General features: G+C 46.2%; 1 protein-coding gene across 10 annotated transcripts in view; it reads right to left on the bottom strand.

Annotated features, from left to right (window-relative positions):
• B3GAT1 (beta-1,3-glucuronyltransferase 1) overlaps window positions 1–20,210 on the bottom strand; it is an 81,138-nt gene that overhangs the window by 37,810 nt on the left and 23,118 nt on the right. For all 10 annotated transcript variants that reach the window (XM_065697323.1, XM_065697327.1, XM_065697326.1 and 7 more), the window contains 2 exons: window positions 15,477–15,624; window positions 13,131–13,264 (listed from right to left, as the gene is read on the bottom strand). The gene's annotated coding sequence lies outside the window, so the exon portion shown is untranslated. The remainder of the gene's footprint in view (window positions 1–13,130; window positions 13,265–15,476; window positions 15,625–20,210) is intronic.

Genomic DNA, 20,210 nt, shown 5'->3' with positions numbered 1-20,210 from the left:
GGAGAAGTACCTGAGACATGACTGCAAGTCAGCGCTCTGGCTTTAAAGCCCCTCGCAGTGTGGCTTGGTTTGGTTCCTGTATTCTTCTGCTTATGCAGATACAATCTCTCACATTGTTCTGGAGACCGGGTTGGAGCTGGAGGGATGCTGCAGCTGCAGCACGCTCACAGCCACACATCACTGCTGCCTTTTATGAGCAGGAAAATGGGCCGCTGGTGCTGCTGCAGCAAGCAGCTGTTATTTGTTGTTCTCGGGTGGTTGTTGGGGTTGGGGTTCTCATTTGGAGCTATTATGATGAGTTTGCCTTCTCTTCCCACTTAACCGAATTACAGTGTTGATGTGCCAAGCCTCTCGTGGAGCGGCACGGATGCTGCTTCCCTGGAGCAAAAGCACACCTCTGGCTTCCCTCACAGGGAAGAACTGCTTTATATCCAACCTAAATCTCCCCTTCAGGTACCACTGCAGAGCATCTGTGGGCAGACAGAGCCTCAGCTGCCTCCACACAAACCCAAATGATCACAGCCAGCCGCTGCTTCCCAACAACAGGGAGGGGGGAAAACAGGCAGATTTACCTCCTACTGCCAGACAGAAATACAGCCACAGTTGTCCCTCCCAAATGGTCCTTTTTAATAGAACCACCTCATTCATTCCGTAAAAGCAACTTGTTTTAAAATAGCACTACTTTGGCATTAAAAATGTTTCCCCTTCATAAACCACCACTGCTAGATGTTTAATGTAATAGCAGCTCACACTGCCTAGAAATATGCTGTAGCTTATACTTAAAGGGATCTTAAACATGTTTCCAAGGCAGAGTTGCTATTCAAAGGCATCCTTCCCCTTTTTTATCCCACTTAGGGGATAAAAAAGCTTTTAAACCCCCCACAAAGGATGTTTGCTTTTGAAATCACAACTGATGGCCACTTTGCAGCCAGGATTATACAAGTCATCTGTATCCAACCCACATGGAGTCCAAGCCACAGAACGCTGGATTTCCTTTCTGTGTGTTCCTACTTCAGTTCCTGGCAAGTCCACCCAGATTCAAACTCCAGATCACACATGATAAAGGCAGGACAAGTGAAGAGTCTCAGATCCTAGTTCTGCAACCGCCTTCCTGCACCCAGATGCACACACGAACTTGAACAGGGTATGATGCTGACAGGCGCTGGCAAACACATAGAGATTTGGCTGCAAATCAGGGTCTATTCTTTTCTTTCCCAAGAAACAGGCTGTTTCATTAACTAAAAGCAAGTCATTAAGGAAACAACAACCAAAAAGCAAAGATAAGAAATGGGAAATCCCAGAGGATTTTGTTCCTTTTTGAATAGTGCTGCAATCCGTCAATGCACTGGCAGAGATGCTGCAAGAAGAGACTCCCCCTCTGCTGCCAGCTGGCTGTGAGACTCAAGTGTGCTGACAGCAATGTCAGGAGCTGGCTATACCTTAGCACTTGGTGATGGTCAACCCACAGGTCCAAGCTATTGCACAGATCTGCTGTTCCCTGTGAGCCTCTTAATGTTATAGTTCTCATTTGTGTGGTAGATGCTTCAACTCCTCCAACCTTCTAAGCAAGTCCTTTCTATTTGTGAAGCCTCCTTTCCCTGGCACTGAATCCTGTTCTTGTCCCCAGCCCACACACTCCACAGGCACAACCTGCACCAAACTCCACTGCTATTAATCCCATTTTAGCCATTCCCCAACATTTTGGCCCAGTTTTTTTCCTTATGCAAAGTCCATCCATACCATGGAACACTTTTTGAGGCCACTGCAGAACTCAAGGGCCAGGGAATGGCTGATCTCTGTACAAAGCTCTGGAACATGAGGAAAGGGAAGCAGTGCCTGCTATCACAGAGCCAGTTTGCTGCACGTCTGTGGATGGAGCTGTTGTAAAGACACAGCAGCAAGGTAAATCCAACCAACACACATGCTTAGATGCTTCTTCCCAGATCTCGGTTTTAAGAGGAGTAGGTCAAAGCTGGATATACTGGCATTTCTTTTCCCTGTGGGTATAACATGAAGCTGAAAGAGGTGCAGTGATTTGCCTAAGGCATGGGTGACCCCTGATGGTGTGATGCTGAGCCAACCAGGACATGGCCCCTCTTGCCTGATCTGCAGCACATTTCTAAGCCAGCACACTTTGTTGGGCTTACACAGGCTGAATTGATAGAGCAGTGAAAGCAAATATTTAGAGCAAGGGATGTAGCATATGCTATGTGGGATTCTGCATTAACTAGGCAGGGATATGGAATTTATCAGACACAGATAAGCACTCGAGGAACCAGGGAAGAAGTGTTCATTAGCTGGTGATATGTATTCCCATGCAGCAGAAATTTGTTCCTTCCCATCAGCAAATCACACCTTTTGTAGCAGGATTAGTTGATGCCTTTCATGATAATGTAAGAAGATTATATTTTCCCTTTCTCTTCACAATTCAAAGCACTTGAATGCCGAGAACCAGTTTCCTTGAGATAGCACTATGGAATTATCACTCTCCCCAAATAAAAAGCTGGAGAGGCCATCGGAGTGGAGCAAGGGTGTTCACATTAAACACATTCACACCCCAGCTCAGCAAGAGGAAATAGCAGCAGCAGCTGAACCCTTCAGATCTCATCTGCACTGAGGGCCTGGCAATTGCCACGTGTCCTGATGCAATGACAGTGTTCAAGAGCTTAAAGGATGCTCTTGGCTTTCTGATTGAGACTTGAAGATACGACTCCATCCAAACCAGCACTGCCCTTTGGATGCTGCAGGGCCAGCTGGCCATGGAGCAGGGCAATTGGCAAGCAGAGGAAAACTGTGCTGCATTCCTTGCGAAAGGCTTTGGAGCTTTCAGCTCTGGTATCCAGGAGATATTTATATTGGAAGATGCAAATGAACAAACATTTCTCTAATACAGAAAACTCTCATTAGCAAACAGCCCAGCGAGGCCCAGTTTAACCACGTGGCAGAGCTGAGCTGGTCTTGGAAAGGGAGCTTTAATAACAGGGAGCCTTCACTTTCAAAGTGTAGATCCAGGAAAGTAAGAGGAAAGACAAACCCAAAGGTGTAACAGAACACTGGGAGTGGATGGGGCAGTCTAGGGGATGATTTACAGATATAGGAAGAAACAAAGTGCTGCGTTCCTTCTTCTATGCACACCTATGTCAGCCTGAGGGCTCTGATTTCATCCCCTTCCTGGGCACTGGCATTCCAGAGCTGTGACCCTCTGTTTTCACTGCTCAGCCCCAGAGTTTTCTTGGAGTAGAGCAACCTGCCAGTGGGTTGTGTATAATGGAAGAGGGAGCTCTAGGTAAAGATAAAAGGACCTGTTTCCTACCGTAGCATCTGGAATAAACCCAAGCTCAACAAAGAGAATTGTTTCTGGGAAGCCAGACTGGTTTATTTGTCCTCCTATCATTCATCTTCCCTGTTGCTGTACCTCCACTCATGTGTTTCTGCTGCTCCCTGAGCCAATGCAATGAATAAAAATCCCAGGTTGAGCCTTTCTCAGTGTGTGTGATGCAAGTCAAGCTGCTCTGAACGTCCTCTTGTTGGGTATGAATGCAGCATGCTATTTGTTACACGAGTATTTTGCTGTGGCAGACAGAAAGTGACATTTATGGCTCTATCATGAGAATGAATTTCCCCATCCATTAAAATGATGTACAGGTAAACACTCCATTCATTTTCAATCCATGAGCTTTGGTTTTTTCTTTGCTCGGGTAGATGGGTCCATCAATACAGCTTCTATTAGCCAAACTATGTGCTGGGAAGTGAGAACTACTGAGAAATGGTCCAGGCCTGGAATTAAAGGGGTTGTAGCTTGAAGAGGGAGTGCAGAAACTCAGTTTATTAGTGAACTCTCCTCTCCTAGATCTGCATGCGGTGCACCTCTAGAGCTCTGCTGCTGGAAAGACACTGTCCCATTCGGTGATGAGGAAACACAGCTCCTGGCTCCAGCATCTCCTAGAACTGACCCCAGGACATCTACAGAATAGATGTTACATATTTACCATTCAAAGTGGAAAAACCCCAGGACAATGTCTGGAGAAGCTGTAAATCTGATGGCACAATGCATTTGTAAACATACATCTACTAAAAGAAGAGCAGAGAGTGTAAGCTAGACACTGGCTCCTCAGCTCCTGGCTGAAGATGTCACCTAGCAAAGCAGGTTGGTGATAATCAGTCACCAAAGAGCTGAAGGGGAAATCCTTAATATTGTGATGTGTTACAATGCTTCAGGATCCTCTGCTAGGGAGGATTTACAGCAAGTTTGCTACGATTTACAGAGGATTGCTATGAGAAATGCACAAGGTAGAAAGAAAAAGTGCTGTCCACGTAAGCCACATCACTTGGGAAATGAAGTACCACTGCTCACCCACTGTGATTGTAGAGATGAAGGGAATAACAATTAGACTGAAGTGACTCATATGTACCACTGTGCAATGTTATCGTGTATTAAATAAAAGCCAAATGATGATATATCAAGTTGTCTCTGTGATTCGGCTGGTTGCGTTGCTCATGTGGACCCAGATCCAGGCCATCTGCAGTGCAACGTGATGCTGAAGGAACCTGTGCTTATGGAAGAGGGGGTGCTTCCTGTGAGGTAATATTGAACCATGTTTCTGATGTCCTTCAAGGCATTCAGGAGAGTCACGTTGTTCATCCAGCTTTCCTGGGCAAAAGCCAGCCTAGAAGAGTTGTATTGGATCTATTTGAGCCTTGCTCGTGTTCATTTCCCATTCCTTTTCTTTTGGAGGGTTTTCTTAATCTCAGTTTTAATCATATCAAGCTAAGTTTTGTGCTCTGTTGGACTTCCTATGGATGAGCCAAATCTGGGGGTCCTTTGATGGCATATTACACAGTATTATTTAGACAGAAATCAGTATTAGTTCACAAGGAAAATATGGGTTCATAGCAAAACGTGCATCCACCCCAGAAATCAGAAGCGAAGAAAAGGTTCAGATGTCTCCTTTTTGCTACATGTCCACAGTCTAAACATTTCTAACTAGAGTTTATGACTTACCGCCTGTGTCTCCTCTCCTCCACTAAGAAGCAGAGAATGGAGAAGCTATGGCAGGAAAACTTTTAAGAGAGAAATAGCTTTCTTTTCATGATAATATTCCTAAAGGAAGCGAAAAAACAGAGTTCAGAAAAATCAATGCAAGAGAAGTATTTCTAAGTAGGATGTGTTACAAAACACTCCTGAAGGCATACGCAGGTCTGGTATCCCCATAAATATGTTTTCCATAATTAACACCCAGAAACTGCCTGACAGGATCTAAATGGAAGCTTTCAGACACTTCATTTAGGAAGCATTGGAATGCATTGGAAGTGGTTCTCCTGGCCTGGCCATCCACTTCCTCCTCTCTTACAAAGGCAAAAGCTTTATCTCCTGCGCAGCCTGCGTGAGTGTGGCAACCTGCAAAGCTACAACTCATTTCCAAACGGAGCTGGTTAATTCATTCTCCTCTTTCTTTCAGTTCCAGCCCTTGAGGAGAGTAAACCAAAGCGAACCTGTTAGCTGGGGCTGAAACAGGAAGCAGCAGGTGAGAAAGGGTATTTCCTTTTAGGAATAATGACTAAACGTGCACAGCTACATCAGGGATATGAATTACTTTCAGTGTAGTCCTCCTTGTCCTTGCTAATTTCTGTTCATATTCATTTTGCTATGGATATCTTCAGCCAAGCTATTTCTTTGATCTCTTTTGTTGCAGGGGCCTTTGGCAGTGGGTTTGTATTAAAAGCATGCCCTGGAAAATGTTTTGTTCTGAAACCAGTGCTGGTTTGGCAACCACTGCGTCGCAGCTTCCTGAGCAAGGGTTAAAGCAAAGGGTGAAGAGCACAAGAGATTTGCTTAGCATGTTCAGTGCAAGGAGAAGCATTCCATTTGTCTGCAGAGCCTTATCATATCCCACTGCGTATCCACCCTGCCAAAGATGCTTTCTGTCACAGTGGGTAAAGCCAAACAGGAAGGAGCATGAGCAGAGGGCACATTGCCCTCCCCAGCACAACCTCACAGCTTCCAGAGATGCTGTGATTCACAGGTAGCATCTTTTGTCTTCCAACAGGCCATGAAGGATGCTTTTCCCCATCATTTTGTGCAGGCGTACCTGTGTGTTTTGTCAAATGACCTAGAAAAATCCTGATTTCCTTCCTGGATTCTCACTGCCTCTTCCAAGTTTGGCCCTGAGAGAGACACTTCAGACAAGTGAGACCCTTCTCCAGCACCTTCTGATTTCCACTGCTGCAGAGAACCCTCATTTTAGGTGGGGAGGGAAGGGAGAAGGGAATAGATGTTGCAGGGTTATGAACATTGGAGAAACACAGCTCCTGTTCTCATTGGAGGCCCTGCAGCAGGGTTAGCAAAGGGAACAGAAATGCCAGCTGACGTGCATGCAGAGCGGTCCCTAAATAGCAGCTTTTCAGAGATCCCCCTTAGGCTGTGACAGCTCCTGTAGCAAAAGGCACTGCAGAAATGGTGCTGAGCTGAGCCCTGCACTTGGAGACACACTGACACCATGCAGCGTGGCTGGACCTACCCTTCCCAGGGCAATACTCACGTAATGCTGTGCACAAGGCAGGGGAGAATCAGGGCCAGCCCCTTCCAAGCCCCATTCCTCACCCTCACTGGCACTGGTGGGCATTTGTGCTTTTTGGCTGATTTCCCAGCTCATCTTCAATTACCATTGCCAAAACACCTGCGTGTTAAAGCACCTCTGCAGCTTCAAAGCAGAGGAGCCACCAAGATCATGTAAGGCTGAACAATGTGGCCTCAACAGATCTCCACAACACATTTAACTCTTTGGTGAAGGCCCAGAGTAGCAACTAAAGGTTTTCAGGCACCGTTTCAATGCAGAGGATATTCTCCTCACACAAAACTGTGGATGTCTGCCCATTGTTTCTGTGGCAGACAAAGGATGTTTGCAACTGCATTTGGATTTCCCCAGCCACAGTGGTTAAATCCATGTAGATTTTAAACTGATTGCCATGGACACATGATAATTTATCCGTTAGAAAGGTTGGGCTACAATGAAGAATGTTTTGAGTCTTTGGAGTAAGGGTTTGAGAAATAGCAATTTCTCTTCTGTGAAAGAGAGGCACTCATTCCCTTTCACAGAATGGCTACAGATAAGAAGAAGCCAGTGTCAGCTGGAAGGAAACCATCTCAGAGACACTCAGTGGCCATGGGTGCTCTTTCGTGCTTTGAAAGATCCTGCAAGACAAGGGTCAGTGCCCTTACGCTGAGATGAAAGCCAAGGCCATGGAAGAGTCAGTGAGTTCCTGTGGCACTCAGTGATGAAGGTCCCCACGGGTAGCTCCAAATTCACTGCTCAAAGCACAGACAAAAAGCTGTCATCCCAAAGGTGCAAGGTGGGAAATACACCTGCATTAATGCAGTTGATTCCAAGATTCCTCCTGAAAAGGTACCAACTAAACCGAAAGCACCATTAACAAATGATGTCTCTTTACAAATTCATTAATTTGTCATGTTTCCTTAATGAGAACTATTATCTAATGAAGTGAACACCCACCATCAAACAGACACATGCTATTCAACAGCTAATCCCAACCCAGAAAGTGACAGGAAAATGTCTTTAGGGTGTAGCAGGGGAATAACAAACAAACAGGGAAGCACATATGTTTCATTCCATTTAATAGCTGGTATCTGAGTGTGAATAAACATTTCCTATCACACCTTTTGATGGCTGCCACAACAAGATTTCAAAGAGAGAGCTCCTTCTTCCCAATGAAGTGGAAGTTGCTCTTGTGCGAGAAGAGACAGATGAAAGAGCTTTGCAGTATGGTTGCAGCACAGCCCCAGACCTTGTGAGCCACGAGGATTTATATGCCATTAAATAATTAACTGGATGATGCATGAGGGAAAGTAACTCTCTGTAAAGGACCTCAGTTAATTGTGCTCAGTGCAGCAGACACCGAGTCTTCATGATGAGATCTAAAGAGATGAACTTTGTTTCAGAGATGCTCTGTTAAATACAGTCATAAAGAACATGGCAAATGACTTGTTCAGGTAAGACTTTTGTTTGCTGCGGTGTCCTTGGTGTTGCAGTGTCTCCGGCTTAAATTAACTGACATAATCAGCTGCCAAGCTAGGAGCCTGGCCCTTGTGCTACTGTATTCCCTCTGTACTGTTCTCTCTCCTCATGCATTCCAGGGACATTAAGAGGCATATCATGTCTGAACTATGGATTTTTCATTCATGTATTTGCCTGCCTTTTATCTTGAAGTATTCACAAGCTGGTATAGGCAATATGGTTTAAACTTCCTGCCACATTCTGCCACCTCTCTTGGGATTATCCTTTAGTCTAATAGGATATAATTCCTGTGTGTGTAAACCTCTCTGTGCTTCATTTAATCCCACTAGTTTTATTCAGACTGAACTGCATCACCCTTAAACCTTCCTATCTTGGTACTCACAGCCTCTCCCAGGCTGCTCCTGCAGAGACTGGATGGAGGAACTGGAAGGCTCAAGCCCTACACTCAATCCCCAGGGCATCCCACTACACTAAATTCAGTAGCTGGACAAGCCATTGAGTAGAAACAGCAAACAGCCAACAACTTACTCACTGTCCCGGCCTCTTACAAGCCCTGGGCCAGCTCCGAGGTCTGGCAAATAGGATTTCAGCTACATTTACAGTAAGGCTCCCTGTTGTTATTCCAGCCCCTTGCAGATTTGGTGACTGAAAACTGCTAATGGTAGAAAAAGGCAGCAGTGGGGTACCCACTAGTTCAGGTTTCTGGTTAAAGATTTTCAGCCAGAAGGGAGGATTTCTAATTCTGGATTTAACATGGGTGGAAATGAAGGCACTTAACAGAGTCGACTTTCAGCCGCGCAATTTCTGTGCCAATGACCATCAGCCCATGGTGCACATAACACTGAGGAGGATTAGGATTATATGATCCAGATGGGGCTATTTTAGCCAGGTTGCTGCTTCGTTACTTAAAAGGTTACAAAAAGAGAGGACTAATCCAATGCCATCTGCTCAGGATGAGGTGAGAAGAACTCTGCCAGCATGGGCTCACACTGGTACCCATTCCACTCCCACTTAATTGCATGCTGTCACACTTACTGCTGGTGCCTCTGAACTGGCACCCAAAGGCTGGAGTGTGGCTGGAGAGAAATGCTCTTCTCCCTTCAGCAGATGGCACAGCCCTGGCCAGCAGAAGAGGCAAGTTGTGGTGAGTGTTGAAGGGATGCTCTCTGCCCTGTTTCCAGCAGTTCCCTTCTGAGAGGATCAGGCACCGCAGGCTATCTGGGACTGTGGAGCTCTCACCACTGGGAAGACTGCTTTCCCGTATGATCTCAAAACAGCTTCCCAGTGTGTGTGAGGAAGCACAGCAGGGCACTACCAGCTCTGTACTCATTCTGCTACTGATGATGCAGTAGGAAGAGAGGCAGAGAAAAGCTGATCCTGCAAGACTTGTGCACAGAGGTAGGGAGGAGACACCAGCATCAGCTGCCAGACTGGAGGTAGGTGTCTTCCAGCCATGGTCTGGAGGGGACAACTCAGATCAGAATGGCAGTTTCAGAGCTGGATGTCACGGTGTGGCACAGCATCCACCTGAGGATGTGCATGGTAGCATGCTCTGGGTGTTCCTCTGTCCCAACTCCATAACAGGAGGCAGGTCCTCACCTTCTAGGAAGTGTGCATTGCCAAGCAGTTTATTCTCTCACCTTGGCTACCTTATTAGTAGGCAGCACTGTCAGGTCAGGAATAATGAAGTCATACAGTGAGTAGTAGATAATCATTGCTCACTCTCCACAGTCTCTGTTTCTGTGGTAAAGCCAGAGCTACTTGCAAAGCCAAAAATCACCTTGATCATGACAGTGAAAGAAAAGGGTGCATCTAATGGGCTCTTAATTGGGTGGGATTGACAGGTGGATGAGGTTCTCCCTGCTTGAGGCTTTGGAAACCAAAAGGAACGGGCTCTCCACGCAGGCAGTGGCATCAGCTGTGGTCTTCATGTGGGCTGCCTGGAATGAGCTTCATTAATGTTTCCCGTGGTATAATCCATCATCCTTTCAACAGTGCATTCCTGACAGTTAATTAGACTCCACAAAGTGAAATAAGCAGTGTCGTGTTTGGAATGACAATCCATTACTGAAACCAGATCACGTGAAGTACATCACCACCCCCAGCTCTTGGACATCTTCAGCAGTTTTTCTTCCAAAAGCTTGGAAAACTCTTTAGTGAACAGTTCTGCAGCACGTTTGTAAGTGGCTTCATTACAACAAGGAGTCAGGAATCGGGGACCACCCCTTCATTAGCAAAGCCCAAGTGTCGAACTACCCTTGACCAAGTTCACTACATTAGAGAGGAAATCCTTGTCCAGTTGATGCTTGTGGCTAAGTTTCTGCTGACTGCAGCAGGGTCAGGACTTGACATGAGAAATCACTTACATGGACCACACTACAACAGGGTGCAAACTGCTGCATCTGGATGACTCAGGGTGTTAGCTTTTTTGGAAAGGTGTTCTTATCTTCTGCATATGCAGAACAAAAGCAGGAATTTGAGAGTGGCTTCAAAGCACAACTTTGATAAAGAATATCACACTGAAAAACACTAATAGTGATGAGGCTGGGTTCAACACCAGTGACTTGGTTATTAGGAAATAACTGGGCTGCACAGCAAGTGATGCTAAAAGGGAGGGCAGAACTGGCTCTGTGATGAACATATAAGACAGGAGAGACGTTCTTCAAGAAGTCCTTTGCCTGCAAGTGCTCAGGTGTCCGCTTGCTTCAGACATGCAACAGTGCTGCTACCTTGAGGCCCCTGAGCACCAGCACACTGTTCCTACAGCTGGTAATCACATCCAGTGTGACAGAGTGTCAAGTTTAAACAGACCTTTCCACATCTGGCATCATTTCCCTCTTTATCCTCTATCTTGACTGGTTTTTTACTTACTGCTTATCTAGGCAGCATTTGAAAGATCTGAATCAGTCAAACATCAGTCAAACATGGCTGTGAATCTTCTATTTGAAAGCTCATTCAGCCATCTGGAAGTATCCTCATCTCCAGATGTTCAAAGGAGAGCCTGTGCTTTACCTTCTTACCCAGTGAGTCTCTTACAGCTCTGCCCACAGATCCAAATAGAAAACACAGGGGAAGCTGCCTCAGGAGCACAATGCTGAGCATCTCCGGTTTTATCAAACTGCCTCAGAGTTACAGCTCCTACTTCCAGCACTGATTTCAGTTGTTAGGAGGCTTTAGGCAAGCCACTTGGAAGAACAAGGGCTCCCAAAGACCAGATCATTGCATAAAGATCACATGAGTGATCCCTATGTGTTTTTGGGGGCCAAGCCTAAAGTGCTTTTAAACTACAGTCGTTTTCTTCTTCAAAGATATCCCTTCCCTGAGGCAGAGCTGCTCCACCTGTGAGTGCAGGCCATGGATCACAGAGAGACAGGGTTCTGGGCAAAAGCCTGCTTCTGATGTCCCTCTTTGCAATGGTCCTTTCAGTGTCAGAGTAAATGAGCTGTCATGGAGAGCCACAAACTCCCCTCCTACTGCACAAGCAGTGTGTGTGTATTTAGATGAACAAGCTGTAGCAGCCTTGTTCTGCACAGCACTCCTTGAATCCAAGCAGAGAGCAGGAGGAAGCTTTTCCACCGCATGTGGCCAGTTGAGCTGATTTGTACACACAGAGACATGGCACTGGGGGGATGCATCAGATCTTCTCTGTGCGCACAGAGCATGGCCCATGCACTCTGCAGAGCTCTGGTGGATGCTGCTCTCCTGCTGTTCAAGGATGAGCTGAGAGGTGACCCCTGAGCAGTGGCTGGGAAGCTGTGGAGCACTGGCAGAAGGCTGAACCCCCACACAGCGTGTTACAAGAACACTGACAGCAAAAAAGAGCGCATTTGAATACTGCCATTTGTTTCCTGCCAGATTCAGTGGCTAATTCTCATTTCTCCTTAACCTGCACTGTTATCACCAGAAAGGCACCAAGAACCCGGGTTCTGCATTTGTACTTGTCTTCTTTTTGGATGGATTAAAAAAACATGTTACAAAATATGTTTGCAAGAACAGCGCGGGCCACAGAAGCTGACACCAAGTGTCTGTACAAGCTGAGCTCTTCTCGGAACTTTAAAGGAAGCTGCACCTTCAACTTGGAAATGGAATCTTTGTTTTCATTTTATTATGCTCAACTTCCAGACACTAACAATGTAGAGAAGGGAGTGAGCAGAACTGGAGCAGAAGAGTAGCTACGCAGCTCTCAGTGCTCCTGATGCTTATTCATTGATCATTTTGGGTGTAAATCGCATTGATTACAGTAATGACAAAGCCGAGTGACAAGCCCTGTGAGAGGCAAGCTTCCCAGGCCAGCATCTGCATGCCTCAATGCTGGGTGCAAAGCACTGCTGGATTTCACACAACTGATGGAACTGATGCAGTTTTCACCCCTGAATATCCCAGTACATGTGGACCACTGATGAGGGTGCTTAATCAGATAGAGCTCTGCATTTCACACATGGAAAAGCTGAAGCAGAGGAGGACCTGCTTTGTCCAAGAACAGGCTAAGGATGTCTGTGGCAGAGCTCAGACTGAACTCACATTTTACAACAGGTTTTACAAACTGAACTCAGGTTTTACAGCTCCCTCATCAAGGCCTGTTACAAAAAGAGCATCTCTGATAATACTGAATGCCTCCAATCACATTGTATCCGTGCTGGGGGAAACCAATTTCCCAGTGTAACCTTTGTCAGCAGTGAATTGATGAGGGGTTGATATTGGAAAAGTTATGAACTTCTTTTGCCAATCTCTATTAATAGTCACTCCTGGGAAAATAGGTCAGCAGCTTTTCATAGGGATGTTCTGAGGACAGATACGGGAAAGATGCTCAGATACAACATATAGGATAGCAAACGAAAGCTAAAGTGTAATAGGAATTCCACAGCAAATATTACCAGTACCGCATTTCTTCTGGTGCAATCAAGGATAGCTGCTATTTCTCTTGAAACCCCAGCTCCTGCATTCATGTCGGTAAGTGTGAATTAGGCTTTCAACTTCTAACCACCAACATATTAGAAACGGAGAGTTTTTTAGCATCTGCTATCAGATTTGAAGCACGAGAGAAGACAGCTTTTGTCTTTACAACACTGGTAAATACTCTGTGCCTGTTTTACTTACCAGAAGGTTCCACAACATTAGTGCAGAATGGAAATGTCATGCCAGGCAGAGAGAGGACTGTGGCTCCTGTACAAATCCTTTCCACGCTATAAATACAGATCTTCCCCCATAATTGCAACACAATCTCGATGTGCCTATGGTGATAAAGAGGAAAAAAAGAGCTGTTTAATTTAATTAGAGTCCATTTGAAAACCCACTAGCATGGAATAATTTGATACACAGAAATAACCCTCTCCAGCTACAGACACCATTTCATTGTGTCTTATCTTGGGCTAACAGGAACTGTTACATTTCAGACCTTGAACTGTATAAACAGTGTGACCAGAGATAGCCCCAGGAACAGTTCAGATGATGTCAGGATATCACCACTTCTTCAGCTCCCTCTTTTCTGCCAGGCAAAGATGCTAAAGCTGCTGCTGGAGTAATGGAAATTGTAGCTAATTCCTGTCCATCCACACAGCAGCAGCTATGTGCCCTCCAATGCATCTCCCGTAAAAGGCTCCTTTTCCTGTGCTGGCATAAGGGGACAATGCACTACGGAGAAGTCACTCACTATTTGTGGATGCACATTTCCTTGGAACACGTCCTGTGCTTGTTTGCTCACTGCTTTGTTTCTTTGGGGCTAATGATAACTGAAAGCCCTGCGGAGAGCAAAGTGTCGCAAATAGCTAAGTTATCTGCTATTCAAAATGAGCCTTTCTTTGCTTTTGATACCATTTGGCTTCCAGCTCCATTGTCTAGTTTTGGAAAGCAGAGGAGCAAATCCTATAACCATACATTCTTCTATTGCTTTGGCAACACAAGCTTTCTAGGAAGGGAAGCAGGAGCCAGCTGGTTATCTAGGATGGTCTCATGCATATCACAAAAGTTACATTCACCATGACATACATGACGTTTGCCTCTATGAAATCCAGTCATTTCAGCTACAGTAAAGCATTTCCGTATTCTAGGGGTCAACTGTGGTTTGGTATAGCAGATCTTGTAATGTGACTTCCAGGAACGTAAACAGGCAGCCCCCTTCCACACTTCTTACCTTTCAAAAGGAGCAAAACCTGCTTCTGTGTGACTAAAGCTCCAGAAACATGCTTTCATGTATGTGTGTCTGTGAGAGACTATTTACAGACGTGCAAACTAAAGCTGCAGGAACCTTCTCCATGATAAGGCAGATACACGCAGAGCTAAAGCTATAAAAACAGCTTGTGTGTGCATTTCTGTATGTGGGTATTTGCATGGAGAGAAAGATACAGAACTTAAACCTATAAAGCCTGTGTGTGTGAGGAGCAGACAAGGGAAGGGAAGTTTGAGGCTTGTCCTGGTTTTGAGCAGCAGCAGTCATTTTTCTCCTTCTTAGGAGCTAGTAGTGCTGTGTTTTGATCTTTTGGCCTTGGAACAGTGCTGATAACGCCGATGTTTTCAGTTGCTGCTCGAATGTTTGGTCTGGCCAAGGACTTTCTGAGCCTCATGCTCTGCCAGGGAGGAGGGGAGGCTGGGAGGAAGCAGAGACAGGACACCTGACCCAAACTGACCAAAGAGGTATTCCATACCACAGCACGTCATGCCCAGGATGTAACTTAGAGTGACCCGGAAGGGTTGGGACTGCACGGTTGGAGGAGGTATCGGTTAGTGCTTGGCTGGGGGGAGTGGGGCGACTTATTGGTTGGCTGGTGTTGAGGTGTTGTATTCTTTCCTCTTGTTATTTCCTTTAGCACTATTATTATTGATGGTAGCAGCAGTGATTTGTGTTATACCTTAGTTACTGAACTGTTCTTATCTCAACCCGTGGGAGTTGCATTTTTTTTCGATTCTCCTCTCCGTCCCTCCAGAAGCAGGGGGAGGGCAAGAAGGGGGGGAGTGAGTGGACGAGGTTTGTGGTTGGGTTTAAACCACGACAAGGCTATAGGAAATACTTTGTGTGAATAAGAGGGGGATAGACTCAGAAGTAAAACCACAGAACCTTTCTTCTGTGTGTCATAGGAGAGACCTGGGAATGAGCAGCCTCTGGGACAGGTGAATTGTTCCTCCTCCTTACGTTCTGCTCCCATCATTTTAGGGTAAATCTGAGATGGTTTTCCCCTCATAGCATAGAAATTCACTGATTTTCAAACATGGTTTAATGAGCAGGGAATTTAGGAGCTTGCAATATAGAGCCCTGCACAGCAGAGGCATTAAGGAACATTCTGGCAAGGGACTAAGGGTCTTCTTTTCCAAAGCCTGGACAAAAGCCTGCAAATGCTGTTTAGGAAATACTGAGCCATCTCCTGGCACTGCCTGTCAATGGGGATGGCACTGAGCAAGGCAGAGCCTCAGAGAGCTGCTCAGCCATTACTATTCAGTATTAGTATTTACATTGTCACTGGTATCCAGCAGCCTTAGCCAGGGAATGGAGGTTCCACTGGGCCATCTCCTGCTACAGGCTGTTTTCGACCAGTCACAACATAGCTGAGGTAAGGAGACGCTGAAGTGGATGCACTGTCCTGCGGGATATTGCTGATTCCTGTTTAAAAAGAAGAAAGGAAAAAAGTTATGAGCCATCCACTAGTTTCCCGTGGCAAAACCACAGACCAAACCAGCAGGAAGTGCATTAATATAGGATTTAATGACTGTTAAACTGGGGCTGAGAGGAGTAAGTGATCATACAGCTCTGCTCTTGACTTGCAGCAATTCAAACCATCTGCCAAGAAGATGGTTCAGGTCAGTACCCAGGTGAGGTGCAGCACAGAGCAGTCTGGTGCTATGTACTATTTCTGTCTTGGAAGAGCCCAGAGGCCCCAGTCAACATCAACATGATCAGATTATGAACTGTGGCAAAGGCTGGAAGTGGACCCCAGGACCAGGTACCCCACTGTGCTCATCCCACCTCCTTCCTCTCCTTTCCCAGTCTTCCCAGCCAGCTCCCTTTGGCCCACAGGCTCCAGTGCAATTGCAGCACCTCCACACTCAGGCTGCAAATGTGACCTATCCCTCACCACCTCCTGTCCAGTTGCATCTCCATGAACCTGCATTGGTCTCTGAGGACAGCCCAGTTTTCTCCCTTTATTTATCTACCTGTCGACTTACTTTAAAATCCCTCTCTGGATGGGCACAGAACAAGAGACAGAGCCAGATGCTGTGGCATGCACTGAATGCCAACTAGTCTTCATGCAGTGGAAAGGTCCCTCTGCAAACATGCCTGTGATCAAAGGGCTGATGCTTGCTGGTACTTTCAGTATTAATAATCTCCCAGCTGCCTCTCTCCATTCTCTGGCTCCCTCTTTACCTCTCCAGAGTTCACAGAGAGGCAGAGCTTAAAGCAGGGAGTTGCTTGAAGGAAAGGAAGGTTGTTTACACCAGGAATAAACCATATTGACACTGCACAGAAATGCATCATATATGTAAAAAATCATTGTAGTGCCTTATCCTGCACCTGGCACAGGCTGAGGCATCTGAAGATATGTGCCTGCATGCATAAAACATAATGTATATCCACATCCACACTCCTTCGCAATCCAAGTGCTGCATATGTTCTTGTGCCACACCTCCCTTCCTATCCATGTGCAGATATATGGAGTCAGGGAATCAAAATGTGACTGCTTCATCAGTCAACCCTTGCTGCCCAAAATAAGTGCACAAGCAAGGGACTCCCAGAAGAAGACAAGCAGCTGCCTCTTCCTGGAGATGGTTTGCATGGCTGCGAAAGAGTAGCAAGGAGGCAAAGGAGCTGTACACAAATAGCACAGTAGCACTGAAAGACAGTGAAGGGGAATCTTTGGGTCACAAGCTGAGAGAGAGCCGAAGGTGCAAGGAAAGGGGCTGTTTCCTGTCCTTTAACTCCTGATGTGCTCTGCTCTTGGTCCATCTTGGTCCATCAACAGCACGGCATCAAAGACCCCTGAACCCGTTGCCAGCCTCTACCCCTAAGAGCTGTCCTTTTGCTGAAGGAGAAAGCATTAATAAAAGCTGGTAATAAACTCTGCAGACACCAGGCAAATGTCATCTGTCACTGAAGCACAGCCAGCACGAGTAACAGAGCTCCAGCAGCCACTGCCAGAGACACAGAAACACACTACATCTGTCTGGAGCTGCGGGATTGAGCCAAATCGAGGGAAGGAACCCAGTAGACTCACTGAGGTGTTACACAGGTACTTGCTTCAGGCGTCACAGCTACTGGAAACATTCTGGGTCAATCCATCAGAGCCTGACAGTGGCACACAACAGGACTAATGCTGATAACTTGCCAGTTATCACTACAAATAGCTTGCTTCCCTTCTTCCTGGTACGTCAGGACTTTCCAAACTCAAAGGTCAGAGAGAAACTGCTGAGAGGAATCACAATCAGAATGTTTCCAAAGGGGGAGAATCCTTCCATAGGAAACACAAGCCCAGGCCAACAGATGCCCATGGCATCACCGTGCTGTGTGCTAGCTGGAAAACTACCCTCCATTTCCAGATCCCATTTTAGGAGCTGCATTTCCACTGGGGATTTCAGGCTATCTCAGTGGCTGGTTTGTCACCACATTCCTCATATATGCAAAGCACGGGGATGTTTATTTATTGCAAGGATATTGTGTTGTATTGCTCCAACTGCACTTACAGAAGCCTGCTTCTATAGGTTAGGATTTCATTTCCTTCCTTCCCTGCACAGTATGTAAATGCCAGGTCGGGACAGTAGGACTGGGATTTTCACTGCTGGCACACAAGGACGTGGGCATTTCAGAAAGGAAACCAAAAGCTTCTTTCTCTTGGCCTCTGACACTAGGAGACTGCAGACCATGAGGCACCAGGCCTGTGATTCCCAGCATCATTCCTTCAACACAGACAGACCATCATGTTAACATTCATGGAACTGGCAAAGCTCTGCTGAGTGGTCCTTGCTGTACCCCCTCTGCTAAAGACAAGGCTGGAGGCACTCAGAATCATCCTGTCCAAGCAAGAAGTCCCTGGAGCTCTCCAGCATCCTGCCCTTACCACTACCACACAGCCACCAGCTGCCCTGGATGTTTGCAGGACACTTTCCTGGCTTAGCAGAGGCTGTTCATTGCGAATCCCCATTACACTTAGTGGTGAAAAATCTTCCCCCCGGCTGGCAGATGGGCAGGGAGGAGAGGTGCAGAGTGAGAGTCAGACATCTGCTCCTGCTCTCCTTCACCCAGGCTGTGCTCACAGACCCCACAGAGCGAGGGAAGGAGAAGATGCTGTTGGCAGCAGTTTACTCCAAGACATTTAAAGCATAGAAACTTGCTACCAGCAGCCATGCCCGTTGTCAGCGAGCCCAGCTCTGTGAATGCTCTTGCCTTCTCTGCCCCGGCATTCTGCAGCCTTGGGGATGTGTCAGGGAGAGGCAATGGAGAAGTGCAGCCCTCAGTGGGCAGGTGAGGATATCTTTATATGTGCCAAGATCAACTAGACCTTGTTGGATGGCGTGATGATCAGAGTGGTTATGCCAGAAAGCAACAGAGGAAGCGTGTGGTGGAGCACAGAAGTAGAACGAGCACCAGCTATACTCCTTGATGCTTAATTTTAATGTCTGCTATGGCCATCAGGTGATCTTTCCTTCCACATCTTTCCTCAGCCAGCAAGAAACAATTAGGCACAGAAACAGCAGCAGAAAATGACCTATCCCTGCCCTGCTTGGGTCTGAAATACCTACAGACTCATAGCTATGGAGAATACCAAGCAGGGAGAAAGCTCTTTCTCTTCAGTTATTTTTCATGAATTAAAACCCAAATGACAATAAATGATGCTATAACACGTCAAATGGCATTTGCTTTTATCGGAACAGAAATGAAGCCATACACACATTGAAGATAAAACAAAGAAGGAGATAGAGTATGAAAAGGATGAGAACTGTTTTGTCTTCTCTTTTGGTGCAGTTGAGATGAGCCAGGGGTTGCAGACAGCTGGGCTGCAGCATTCAAACCTAGAAAGCTCTGCTAAATAACCATGCCCACAGGCTTCCCAGCATGAGGCCCTTCACATCAGACACTCAGGCACACCTAACAGCTGAAGGGTGCTACCATATGTATGTTTTAACTCCTGTCCAGAACTCAGGAAGGATGCAGCTGTGGACACTGAATGTGGACTGGGCTTTGTAAGCATCTCAGCACACAGGAGTTTTAAGCCATTTTTAATGTTAACGGCGTGGCATTGTCCTTAATTTTCTTGTCCTCCACAGGCAGGTGTTTACCTCTGGAAGTGAACAAACACAGGCCAGAGCCTTCCTGGATCAGAGCACATAAACCCATCTCCTTTTCAAAGGCTCCTGTGCAGAGGCCTCCCACTATAAAACGCCAGAGTTCAGCAGGCAGTGGCAGGTTTAAGTCACTACTTTGTCCTCTCTGCACGTTAGACTTTGAAACCCACAACAAAAAGGCTGAAAGGGGAACTTGAATAAACCCATTTCCAAACCTGTTGGAGATGTCTATGGCACAGCCTCCCGCACAGCCGCTGATGTTTAGGCTGCACTTCCTGCACACATGTAAGTACCGCTGATGCTCTCAAACACAAACTTTTGTTCCCTCAGCTCTGCTATATCCTAATAGTATAGAAACATCACAGCCTCTCTCTTACTAAATGACCAGGGCAGGATGTGTATCTCCTGAAGCTGATGGTCTTGGCCAGAGGGTGGGTGTAAAAGAGACCAGAATTAAGACTGTCTGTGCAGTGCCCAGGAGCTGGGTACAGCAGGACAAACTCCTGCACACACCAAAGCTGGTATCAGAGATGTGTGAACAAGAGCCATGTGGAAAGCACAGTGTCATGCTCATATCTTTCACTGACTGGGTTCCAAACTTCCTGTAAAGAACTGTAATACAAACAGCTTTCTCTAGAATCTCTTTGGACGCCTCATTCTATCCTGCCCTTAGGCTTCTTCACACTCAAAGGTGCTGAGATTTGCTCTAACTGTGATTCACTACAGTTTTAAACCCTATTACCCCTCAGCATGGTGCTGTAGAAATCAATGCAGGACCTTTCATTTTCTAGACAAAAGTATTATTTGAGTTCCTTTCACAGCCTAATTATTGCTTAGCAAATATCATGTTGTGATGAGTATTTATGGATAATTCTCAGAAAATACCCAATTAGAAGGGTAGTGTTTCTAATG

Source organism: Lathamus discolor, chromosome 17 (genome assembly GCF_037157495.1).
Source record: "Lathamus discolor isolate bLatDis1 chromosome 17, bLatDis1.hap1, whole genome shotgun sequence".
NCBI lineage: Eukaryota > Metazoa > Chordata > Aves > Psittaciformes > Psittacidae > Lathamus > Lathamus discolor.
Note: the sequence above shows the minus strand (reverse complement) of the source record. Positions and strands in the feature narration are given on the sequence as shown.